The 12,599-nt window shown below is 33.0% G+C and overlaps 1 long non-coding RNA gene across 1 annotated transcript; it reads left to right on the top strand.

The window, feature by feature from the left end:
- Positions 1 to 4,041: 4,041 nt before the first annotated feature.
- Positions 4,042 to 6,275, top strand: LOC128034129 (uncharacterized). Its single transcript, XR_008190240.1, has 3 exons — positions 4,042 to 4,103; positions 4,573 to 4,657; positions 6,023 to 6,275. It is a non-coding gene; the product is annotated as an uncharacterized LOC128034129 (long non-coding RNA).
- The last annotated feature ends 6,324 nt before the right edge of the window (positions 6,276 to 12,599 follow it).

Here is a 12,599-nt window from a genome sequence, read left to right on the forward strand (position 1 = left end):
TAATCATACCATATTAACTTACCTGGTTAAATCAGCAAACAAGTTGAAACTCTAATAACTATTCAACAATTTTGCCTTTTCCCCGATTATTTTCGATTTAGGCCAATGTCCAATCTATACAATTGTTCAATTCAATTTATCACTTTCACAAATCTTATAACAAAATATTATATACATGTATCAGCTCAATTTTATTATTTTCATGCCCCTAAGGTTTTGCAATTTATTCAATTTAATCCCTAAAACCAAAATTGCCATAACTTTCAAATTTGAGTTTCGATTTAAACTGGTCTTAATTACATCCTTTCAAAACTCTCTATTATCAATAATTACAGAAATATTACACCAATTTTAAAATTTATGCATTTTAGTCCCTATGTTCAAAAACTAGTAATTAAACTTTACAAACTAGTCATTTTCACTTCTAATATTTAAATCTATCAATTTAATACCTAAAACTTTTAATTCTCAAGTATAACAACTTTCAAAACTTTAACAGTTTATCAAATTGAGACATGGGTTAGCTAGATTAAACTCATACGATCTCAAAAATATAAAAATTATAAGGAAAGAACTAAATTGCACTAAACAATTTTGTGGTTGAAATTTAAACCCTTTTAAGGCTGACGCCCTTTCTTCTTCTCCTTCCTACGGCTCGGATGAAGAAAAGAAAAGAAAATGCATTTCTCTCTCTTTTCACTAAACCAAGTGTAGTTTTAATGTTATGTTTTTATTTTAATTATTATTATTTTATTAACATTTATAACATATATACATAAAACAATCCACTTGCCGCCCACTATGTTTCCATTGTGGTAATTACCACTTTGGTCCTAAATCTAAGTTTTTAATTAAGAAATTTATAGTAATTGAACTTTTATCATTTTTACAGTGTAGTTCCTATATCTTAATTAATCACTAATTCAATAAAATTACCAATTTAAAATTCAATTCACCTACTACATAATTTCATAAATACTTACGGATTTGGTTTATGATATTGGGATCCCGAAATCGCGTTTGTTGACTTCATTAACTTTTGAGTCGTTACACATAATCGGTGCATTATTCCCAAACAGTTGGTGTTTAATGTGCAAAGTGGGGTAATTCAATTGGGCTTAGGTGATCATCGGGCAACAGCCAATGGGCTGTTGACTGATGGGCCGATGTTGGGTAAGTATGATGGGTCGCTTTGGTTTTGTGGAGTAGGCTGATGAAAACCTTGTAATGGAGGTTGAGGAGCCAAAATAACAACCTAGAGATGATTCTAAGAAACCTGACCCTAGCTCTTTGTTTTTCAGGAAATGTAACTGAGAATGTTGTTGTTTCAGGTAGCTCTAATTTAGCCCACTCTACTGTATCGGTTAGTCACTTAAAAGAGGCCCGCCGGAAGCCATAATTTGTATTGCTTGGAACTGTTAGGGGTTAGGTAACCCTCCTGTAGTGCTTGTTCTTAAAGAGCTTGTCCGATTGAATAAACCCACATTTTATTTTTATTTGAGACTCTTGTTCATTCAAAATTTTAAGAATTACGTATTGTTTTACAATTTGATTGCTTATGTGTGGATTGCCTTGGTCGTAGTGGTGAATTTGCTATTTTGTGGCATTCTTCTGATAATGTTACTATTTTCAGTGTTTCTCAAATCACATCAATGCTCTTGTTGAATTAGATGATGGTTTTAAATAGGAAGTGAGCTACGTGGAACTTGCTTAGGCATTTGGCTTCTCTTAATTCTCTCCCCTCGATGTGCTTCAGCGATTTTAATAATCTTCTACTGGTAAATGAAAAAAAGGGAGGGATGGTCTATCCCACTACTTGGTTTGATGGTTGTCGTGACTTCATTGCTGCCAGCAATCTTTGGAGGTGCCCTTTATAGAGATTTTTTTTTATAAAAATATCCTAAAAATTTGATTAATTACGAAAGTAACTTATTTTTCTGATTATATACATAAATGATTTGAAATCTATAGTAAAAATTGGTGGAGCCAAAGAGTTTGATGCCACCAACATGCCATGTCAACAAACGCAATAAAAAATAAATTTTTTTGGTGGAGCTATATTGCTATTTTTGAAAAATGGAGAGGTGCTTTAAAAAAATTCTTTTTTGGTGGGGTCAAAGAGTTTGGCGGCACCACTTTTGTATGTGTAGTGTCATTTTTTTTTAATTTTAAAACTATAAAAAATGTTTTCTTATTGGTGGAGTCATTCTAAATGGCACCACTAGCTCCACTACTTTATTACCAAAGTTTTTTTTAATGTGTTTTTTTAATTGAATTTTTTTTAAAAATAATACTTTATTTGGTGGAGTCATTCTTTTTGGTGTGACCAATTTGGTATATATAACCCCCAACGGCATATCAATCTGAGTTGAAGAAATAAAATAATTTACTTATATTTTGTTACAGGATGAATGAGAGAGAGATGATGAGTGTTTTTGTGTTTTTGTTTATTTAGTAAATTTTTTAATTTGAAGGTATGTTTTGTTTAACGATAATCCGGTGGAACTCCGACACCGGTAAATTTAATGGTTATTTTTGGATGCCTGTTTTTTATTTGGTAACGGTGCAAATTGGTTATGCAGTCAACAGGTGGATTATTCGGGATTCCCTAGGTTAATGGTATGCTTGAAGATTTTAAGGAATCCTAAATTGAACCGCACAGGTCAGATCATCAAGATCGGCAGCATTCGGGCTACAATTTAATAGAACCAAGAAAGTCGCTCTTATTGTAACAATTTATTTTTGAATTTGTAAGACACAATGATGTCGATCTTGAACAAAATTATTTAATTATTTTTTTTTGTAAGACACAGTATTTTGTAAAAAATAATTTTCATGTAAATCATTTATGTAATGTGAAATCAATAAAAATCAAGGGACATTTTAATAGAAATCAAGAAATAGAAGACCAAAAATAAAGGAAGTTTAGAAAAAATGAGAAAAAAAAGAAAGTGGGGGATTGAATTGACTGGAAAAGAAATTAGAAATGATTTATTTGTAAAAAAAAATAACCTAGAGAATTTTTAAGAGAAATAAAAAATGAAAAGGTTAAAAAATAAATATACTGATCAGTCACATTGCTAACGTGATGTGATCAGTCATGGTCAATTTAATAATTAATGGATTAAAAAAATAGAAGGGGAGAATAGAAGAGACGACCAGTCATTTAAAAAGAAAGGCGGGGCTTTGGTCCTCCCTTAAAATTTTGTAGAAGAAGAGGAAAAAGAGAAGAGAAGAGAAAAAAAAAAGAGTTATATTGTTTTTGAAGCTCATAAATACAAGCAAGGTATATATAGCAATTTTGATGTTCATATATTATATTTAAAATAGTTATTGTAATGTAATAATTAATTATATTTAATATATATATTACAATTATGCAGATATCAGAATGTCTTCTCGAGTAAACACAGATCACACTTCATCGAGGATCAACAAAATAGTAAAATTATTTATAAATTAAATAAAAAATCATTTTGGTTTCTTAGTTTTTCTTGCTCAGTGCTATTTTTCTCTACGTGTTTTGGTTGCATGAAATTGATCTCTATTCGGTTGTTTTTAGCCCTTTTTTGCATGTATTTATCTGTAAATCAGTATATATATATGTTGAGTTATTCTTTTGTTTGCGAGCCTCACTGTAACAACCCGATTCTGGGCCTAGTCGGAACAGTGGTTTCGGGACCACAAATCTGACTAGGGAAAATATTATTATTATTATATTTTTATGATCTAAAATTTCACGGAAAAAAATTTTTAAAATTTCGTTCGAAAATTTCGACATTTGGGCACTCAATTTAGTCAAAAGGACTAAATTGTAAAAAGTGCAAAAGTTGAGTTCTACATGTTAGAAGTGTCTAATTGTTATGAAATTATAAATTGATGGTCCTTATGTGGTAATTAGACCATTATATAATTTATGGACAAAAATAGATATAAGAAATGGGTGAAATAGATTTTTTTTAAATGGGGGCATTTTAGTCATTTAGTAATAAAAAAGAATTAAAAAGGGAAAAAGATGGCAAAATGTGCTCATCTTCTCCATGATGAACGAAATCAGCAAGGGGGAAGCCATAGTTAGGGTTTTTAAGCTTCCAAGCTCAATAGTAAGTGATTCCAAGCCCCGTTTTTAATGTTCTTTACGTTTTTGGAGTCCTGGTAGCTTAATTTAGCTTATTCTAGCAATAATTTAACCTAGGGTTTATATTTGGAAAAATACCCATAGGTGAAAAGTGTTTATTTTGCTGTTTTATGGTGGAATATGAAGCAAGAAATTATGTTAAACAACTTTTGCTAAGCGATTTTAAACGAAAACGGGTAAATTGACATAATCGGTAAAAATAGTAAATGTTCAAAAGCATGTGTTAGAGTGAGAATTTGATGTTTCCATAGAAGGGAAAAGTGTTCAGCATGTTGTAAAACATGAGAATAAGAGATGAAATTTAATTTCTGAGCTTAGGGACAAAAGTGTAAATATTCAAAAGTTTGGGGGCAAAATTGTAATTTTTCAAAAATTTGGGTGGAGGACTATTTTATTAAATTTGAACATTAAATGAGTTAAATTTGCTATTATAGATCAAGAAAGATGAGAAGACTACCTCAAACGGGGAAAAGAGAAGATAGTGGAGTAAATTGCAAAATTACGATATTTTGCACCAAGGTAAGTAAACATGTGAAATAATGCATATTTTTTATATTATTTGATATATGTTGAGATTTATTTGAACATAGAATAAATATTTGGCAAATATTCTAAAAGTGTGGTTAAGTTGGGAAAGGTGGTAAAGTGTTGAAAAACACAGTTTCCGGTTGAACACTCGGAATAGGCTGGATTACATTGAATATAAAGGGGGTTGCTAAGTGCTGATTCCCCCAAGGGGTTGCTAAGTGTTGATTCCCCGATTCATTGGTGGTTGCTAAGTGCTTATTCCACCGTATCTTAAATGTGAAAGGGGTTGCTAAGTGCTGATTCCCCGACTCATTGGTGGTTGCTAAGTGCTGATTCCACCGTATCTTAAATGTGAAGGGGGTTGCTAAGTGCTGATTCCCCCGAGGGGTTTCTAAGTGTTGATTCCCCGAATCATTGGTGGTTGCTAAGTGCTGATCCCACCGTATCTTAAATGTGAAAGGGGTTGCTAAGTGCTGATTCTCCAACTCATTGGTAGTTGCTAAGTGCAGAATCCACCGATAAAGGATAACATTCCGAATGTTCAACGAGGAAATTGGAAAGGTGAATATTTATATATGGTGGGCAAGTTTATGGGAGAAATATTGGGTTTGATACTTAATCAACCCATATGTAAGATGGGAGGAAATATCAAAAATACAAAAGAACAATTTAAATACAAAACTATTTTGAATAATAACAGATGGGCAAATTTGAAAAATCACCATAAATGGTGGAAAATGAATTAGAGGTTGAATAATATATGAAATTGAAGCTGGATGAGTTTATTTTCATATGAAAGAAATAGAGCAAGCAAAAGAGTTGTATGTTTGGGGATATTTGAATTTTATTGAGACAGGGTTGAATTGATTTAGAAATCCCTTGTTCCAAATTTGAAAAATCACCATAAATTGTAAAAAATAATTATGGCCTGAAATTTATATTTTTGGATTCCTTAATTAGTCTATTTTTAATATAAACAAACGAGAACATTGTTTGAATTCTATACAGCGAGTTAAGTAAATTTTAGTAAGGAGAGGTCAGAACTGTTGAGTAGTAAAACAGGGGAATCTTTAGAGAATAAACTGTACTAATTGGCCAAATAAAAAATTCTGAAAATTTTATGGTGGAAATTTATATGAATCTAGTTTCGGGGAAAATTTACAGAACTTAATTTGGAGCGATGTAGCTCCAGATAAAAATAAATTAGTGACCATGACGCAGAAAAACAGCTTGCTGGAAATTGAACAAACAATGAAATTTATGTGTGATTAAAATTATGTGAGGAATTTATTTATTGGTCATATGTTTACTTACTAAGCTATATTCTTACTCATTTTTATTTTCCCTTGATTATAGTGACATCAATCAGCTCGGAACTTGGACGACGTCAGATAATCATCCACACTATCATCAACTTTTTGGGTATTTTGCAATTAATACTTTGGAAACATGGCATGTATAGATGACTTTATGTAATTTGGTATAAATATGTTTATATTCGGTATTGTTCGGTTTAATATGTTGGTGTTTATTAATGGATAAATTATGTCTGAACATATAACTGTAATTGGTTGGAAATATTGAAGTTGTTTGAAATTGTCTTTGAAAATTTGCAAGGGGTTTTATGTAAAAATAAGCAGAAATGCTGCCGAAATTTTTATAAAAAAAAAATATAAGTGTTGAGTTCTAGTAATATCTCATACTCTGTTCCTGCAAGGAACACGGGTAAGGGGTGTTACACTTACCACGGTATATACATATGTATTTCATCTAATATTATATATTGTTGAGTTATTCTTTTGTTTCTGCACTTATTGTTAAAATTGAGTGACCCGAATCCTTGTTAAAGTAAAACAGTGGTAAAATAAAATAAAAGTAAAATCCATATAGAATTACACTTCTTTTATTTTATTTTAGAATAAGGTTTTTCAACCTTATTACACTTCATCTATTTGATATTAATTAGAATAAGGTATTTCAACCTTATTACACTTCTTCTATTAGAATATGGTTTTACAAGCATATAAATAGACATGTCTACTTCTTTTGTAATTATTTGACTTCGACATAGTGAATTATCTTCTTCTCTACCCGTGGTTTTTTTCCCGAAAAGGTTTCCACTTAAAAATATGTGTGTTCTTTATTTTTCTTTATCTTTTCTTTGCGATACATTGTCATTAACGACATTCTATTTTTCACACTTATCACTAAATAATAGGATGAAACTTAGAATTTTGAAGGATTTAAATTTGTGTATTTACTAAATTTGAAATACTATGTTGAAATGGATAAAATGTAAATATTATTTTACTTAGAAAATAGATGCTAATATGCAAATCTAATTTAAAATATTATAATATTGAAAATTTTATTGGATACAAATAAAATTTAATAGCTTATATTACATTTTAAGGAATGCGGAACATATAAGTTATCACTAGATTAGCTTATATTAGTTTATAGCAACGCTTAAAACAAGTTTTATTTTTTTCCTTTTAATAACATTTCATTAATCATTTTCTTCTAGCAGGGATGGTATAAATCTTAAACTAATCATATATATATAATACAATAAGACATTAAAATTGTGACACGTGGTGTAATTATATTTTTATTTAATTTAATTTAAATAAAATTACTCATTTAATTTAACTTAAATAAAATTTATTTAATTATATATTATCTGTAATTAATTTTTAAATTTATTTTATGCTAAAAATAAAATATATAATTTCTTTAATTTTTTCTGGGATCTTATTTGAATTATTTATTTTTTATTAGCAAAATTTAATTTCTTTAATGAGTTAAACAAATAGATATATAGTACAGAGTAGGTACGAAGAAGAAAATAGATTGGAGAATTATTTGAAAACATTGACAATTTTATGTTTAAATTATATAGATACTTGGTTTATCATATTTTTATAAAAAAAAATTACCATACAGGATGGGTACCAAGTTTTGAGGTCACGGTTTCATTTTCCCAAGTACGATCCGGATAAGTAGGTCATGCCATACTTACAGTTTGCGAGATTTGAGGACGTCACATTGATCCGAAGGTTCGACCTAAGGGCAAACCTAATATCCACCTTGGTTAAGCGGTGGTGGCCGGAGACCCACACCTTCATTATATCATACGGGGAGTGCACGATCACATTGGAGGACGTCGCTATGCAACTTGGGTTACGAGTTGACGGTGATGTGGTCATGGGCCGAATCAAAGTGTTGGAATCTTAAGTAGTTTGCCACAGATTGCTTGGACGGTCCCCTGGTGATGGCGAACAGAACTTCACGTGCCTGACATTGGCATGGTTGAGAGCAAATTTCAAGGAGTTATTAAGCACTACTACTGAGCATAAGGTGATGTGCGCTGCTCGAGCCTATAATATGCAACTGATCTGGGGTACTTATGCCGAACAACACATCTAATAGGGTCCACTTAGAGTACTTGCCTCTATTGGAGGATTTAAATTGTGCTGGTACTTACAGCTGGGGATCAACAGTGTTGGCTATATTGTACCGTGAGCTTTGTCGAGCAACAAAACACGGGGTAAGCAACATGGCCAGTGTGTAAGGCTACTGCAATCTTGAGTTTTGTACAAGATTCCGTTTCTAGTGATAGTTAGGCACCAACCATATACGTGGTCACTTGTAAATAGGTAAAGACAAAATTATATTTAACAATTAACGACTCATAAGTGTGGATAATATTTTCCCAAGTTTAAGTGCTAACATGTTTGTTTTGGTTTCAGATGGGCAACATATTTGGAAATTGGCGCAAGCAATACATTAATCATTTACCGCTAGATGATAGAGGCGTCCGCTGGAGAGAAAGTAATATACATTGGTTTAACTTATCCACTTGCAGTATGTGACTTAACCCATTCTGTTATATTGTGCAATTCCTGTAGATATCGTATTCCACACCAAACGTTGCGACCCTTATTCCACAGTGGGTTCACGCCGAAGCCCATGTGTGGTACATTAACACGTCGATGCTATACTTTTCAACCATTGAGTGGTACAATGTCGATCGAGTTATGTGATAGTTTGGGTGTAGATAATTTGTGCTGGTCGATCCATAACAATTTACTGATGTCCATGGTAATACTATGAGGGGAAATGACAAAGCGGATTGGACTGTGGACTATCAGCGTTATATAGCACTATGGAATGCCCAGTACGATAGGCAGCCTGAGATGCACTCCTGCATGTTTGACTTCAGTCCCTCAATTGAATACATGAAATGGTACATGGCCTGATGGCATATTTATTTATATGGTGGACAACTTATGATAGTACCGAATCGCGACTACAAATGTGGAAGTCACACTATGGAGGAGTCCGACCCAGAGGACCAACATATGATGGACCCCACCCAAATGACCAACCTCTAAACACACACACTTCACCTAGAAGACCGATGTACTCTGTCACTTAGAAATTTTCCAAGTTCTAGGAATATAGTTCTGCATTCATTGACCTTGCTCTCTGAGTGTTCTCTTTCATGACATTCTTGACACCTTCGACATGCACGTGTCTTGCCTCCAACTGCTTTGCTTGTCTCAACCCCATTTTTGGCATCAAGGTTGCCAGCCTGTAAAACGTAGCTAAAAAAATTGATGAAATTGGCAAGTGACGTGTATGCCTTAAGATGGAATTAACGGCCTCAAAGAGGTTGGTCGTCATATGACCATATCGATACCCATCATCAAAACATTTAGCCCATTTCCACGGCTCCATTCTACCCAACTATTACCTGAGAGAAGGATCGAACCCCTCCATATCAGTCTCTAACCTTGCCAGCTTATGTCTGAATTGATGTGGTTCCAACTCGTACCCTATGTATGTATTTTGATAAAACACGTTACCATCCCTTTTAGTAAATGGATTTGAATTATTTACATATACAAATTTAAATACGATATTTTTACCCGTGTTCACGATTTGTTTGCGCTAGTCTTTGTTCTTATACTCATTGTGGAAGTTGACAACGTTGTGGCGAATGCAGTAGATGGACCTCCATGGAACTCGTATTGCCGAATTGCAGCAACAAGACCCTTTGATCTGTCGAAGACAATGCAAATGTTGTTTTTCCTGACAACATGCCTCCACAAGTTCCTAATGAAAAATTCTCATGATTTGGAGTTCTTTGACTCCACGATGGAGAAAACAATCGGTAGTACATTTCGGTTACCGCCTTGCGCAACTGCAATCAGAAGTATCTGCGTGTATTTTCCATAAAGCCACGTTCCATCAACCTGCACAAGTGGTTTGCAGTAGGAGAAGGCCCTAACATATGGATCGAAAGTCTAGAACAATCGGTGAAAAACTCTCTCCCAATTCAAGTAGTTCATTTAGGCCTCTGTAAGGCAACGTTTGCAAGCCCACAACAGTTCTTAGGACGTACTACACCATCATTGAAATCCACCTGAAGTTTATTGTATGACTCATCCCAATCGCCGTACAATTGCTGCATGACCATTTATTTCGCCCACCATGCTTTCCTGTACTACACTTTGTACTGCAATCAAATGTCGACACAAGAATGGTTATGCTTTCTTTCACTAGTGGCATGATGCAGATACTTTTGGTATCTAATTTCCAGTGGACTTAAGTCATACGTACGACAGTGCATGTATGACATCCTTCTAATTTTCGTATTTTCCACTGTTGAGTCATCTGTATAAATGCAGCCTGAACTCGCCAGCTACACCTATCGCTAGCTCTCCAACATTCCCCAACATATAATGTCAAAGTAGACTTAGTGACCTTGTAATTAATCGACACTTCATGCTATACTGTTTGATGGAAAACACACAATCTACCTTGTTCTTGAATCGTTGCCCAATGAACAATTCTTTCAACTAGAAATTTGATGTCAATCTGTGAGCAGTGACTATATTGACATACTCAAGAAACTCAGATGCATGCGTTGCATCTGTATCTACACTCAACATGTCACCCCAATGTCATTTCATAAAACAATGCCACGACTCAAGTTACTGAAAAAAGGGCGTGAGCATCTTCAACCTCCTCTAGGCCTTCATCGTTGATATCGTTTGGAACCTCATCAATATCGGTGTCACTAAAATATTCAACATCCTGATCAGAATCTTCACCATTATTGGTCCCTTCTCTAACGTCTACCTCAATACCTATCACCTCCGGATGTAATTGTAGATAGGGACCAATGGTAGGTTGTTATACAAACTCCCACCATAATTTAGATTTTCAGGCATTTGCAATGTCCCTTTGTAGTCTAACTAATCTATCCATCCGACATTAAGATCAAAGTCAAATATGCGATGTTGACTTATTGGACTAACAATTTCAACGGGCTCTAAGTCCGCTAACTCAGCAAATTACTCAACCTGTTGGAGGTTTTCACTCCCAGTCAACCACCATATTTCCATCATAGTGCCCAAGTCATCATCATCTAATAGTTGCATCTCACAAAATTTCAATGGATCTATAGAGATTGGAAACTTGTAAAATAATTTGGACATTGCCCTTCCACAACATATAACTATTTTCGCACTGATCTTCATTTTCATTTCTTCCAGCTTCACAGTTTTATTGAATCGCAACCCTACTCTCTGTCGACTTTGAAATACACAACCAACATCACATTCACCAAAAACACCGAGTTATTCATCTTTACCAGAATTTTTGAGCTCTCCTACTAAACACAACAAATTCTTTTTCTTCTCTTCCAGTTCAACTATTACAAAAAAACCTCAACAATATCTATATATGTAGGACAACCAAGGTGGTTGAGCCATAAAGAATGGTTCCACCAAAATAAAATATCATTTTTAAAATTTGTAGATTGAAAAAACAATACATTAAAAAAACCATATAGTACACTAGTGGCGCCATTCTATATGGCTAACCAAATAAAATATTATTTCTTTAAAAATTTAAAATAAAAAATAACACATTTAAAAATATATTATACATAGTATACTGGTGGCGCCATTCTATATGGCTCTACCAAATAAAATATTGTTTTTTAAAAATTTTAAATTTAAAAAAACACATTTAAAAAAACCCTAATAATAGAATGGTGACGCCATTTAGAATGACTCCACCAATAAGAAAACATTTTTTATACTTTTAAAATTAAAAAAATGACACTAACACATACAAAAATGGTGGTGCCAAAGTCTATGGCTCCACCAAAAAAGGATTATTTTTAAAGCCCCCAATTTTTCAGAAATAGTAATATTTCTCTAGTATTTATACATGTGGCGTTATTCTACGACTCCACCAAAAAATGAATTTTTTTATTTAGTTTGCTGACGTGGCAAACTCTTTGGCTCCACCAATTTTTATTGTAAATTTGAGTCATTTACATGTATAATTAGAAAATGAGTCATTTTTATAATTAATTAAAATTTTAAGGCCATTTGTGTAAAAAAACCTGTTTTTATTTGGGAATGTGGTAGAAGGTCTAGTTTTTTGGTAAGGAACGTCTCGATAGGGCCTTCGTGAATATAGGTTGGACTCGACGTTTCCCATATCACAAACTCTATAATCTTACAAGTGCTACTTGGATCATTATTAGTGATAAGTGGTTTAAATTAATTTATTTAAGGATTTTACATAAAAATATTAAAAGATAAAAAAAATGTTATTATAATAATATTTGTTATTCTAAAATGTCACTTACCATCATAGCTAGTGTCAAAGATCCTATTAACTAACTTCCAAAATAAGAATATTGTTGGTTAGGGTCTACAAACAATCTTCTTAAAGCTGCCCTTCAGACCTTAACAGGAGGATAATTCTCTCCACTCGACCTCTCTCTTTATGACTCTCCAAAATCATTTTTGATCACCCATTCTTAAACCGCGTATCAACTGTGATATAATACAAACCTAACTTATCAATCAAACACAAAAACATATTATCAATATTGTCTACCAAA

The sequence above is a fragment of the Gossypium raimondii genome, chromosome 10, assembly GCF_025698545.1.
Source record: "Gossypium raimondii isolate GPD5lz chromosome 10, ASM2569854v1, whole genome shotgun sequence".
Classification (NCBI taxonomy): domain Eukaryota; kingdom Viridiplantae; phylum Streptophyta; class Magnoliopsida; order Malvales; family Malvaceae; genus Gossypium; species Gossypium raimondii.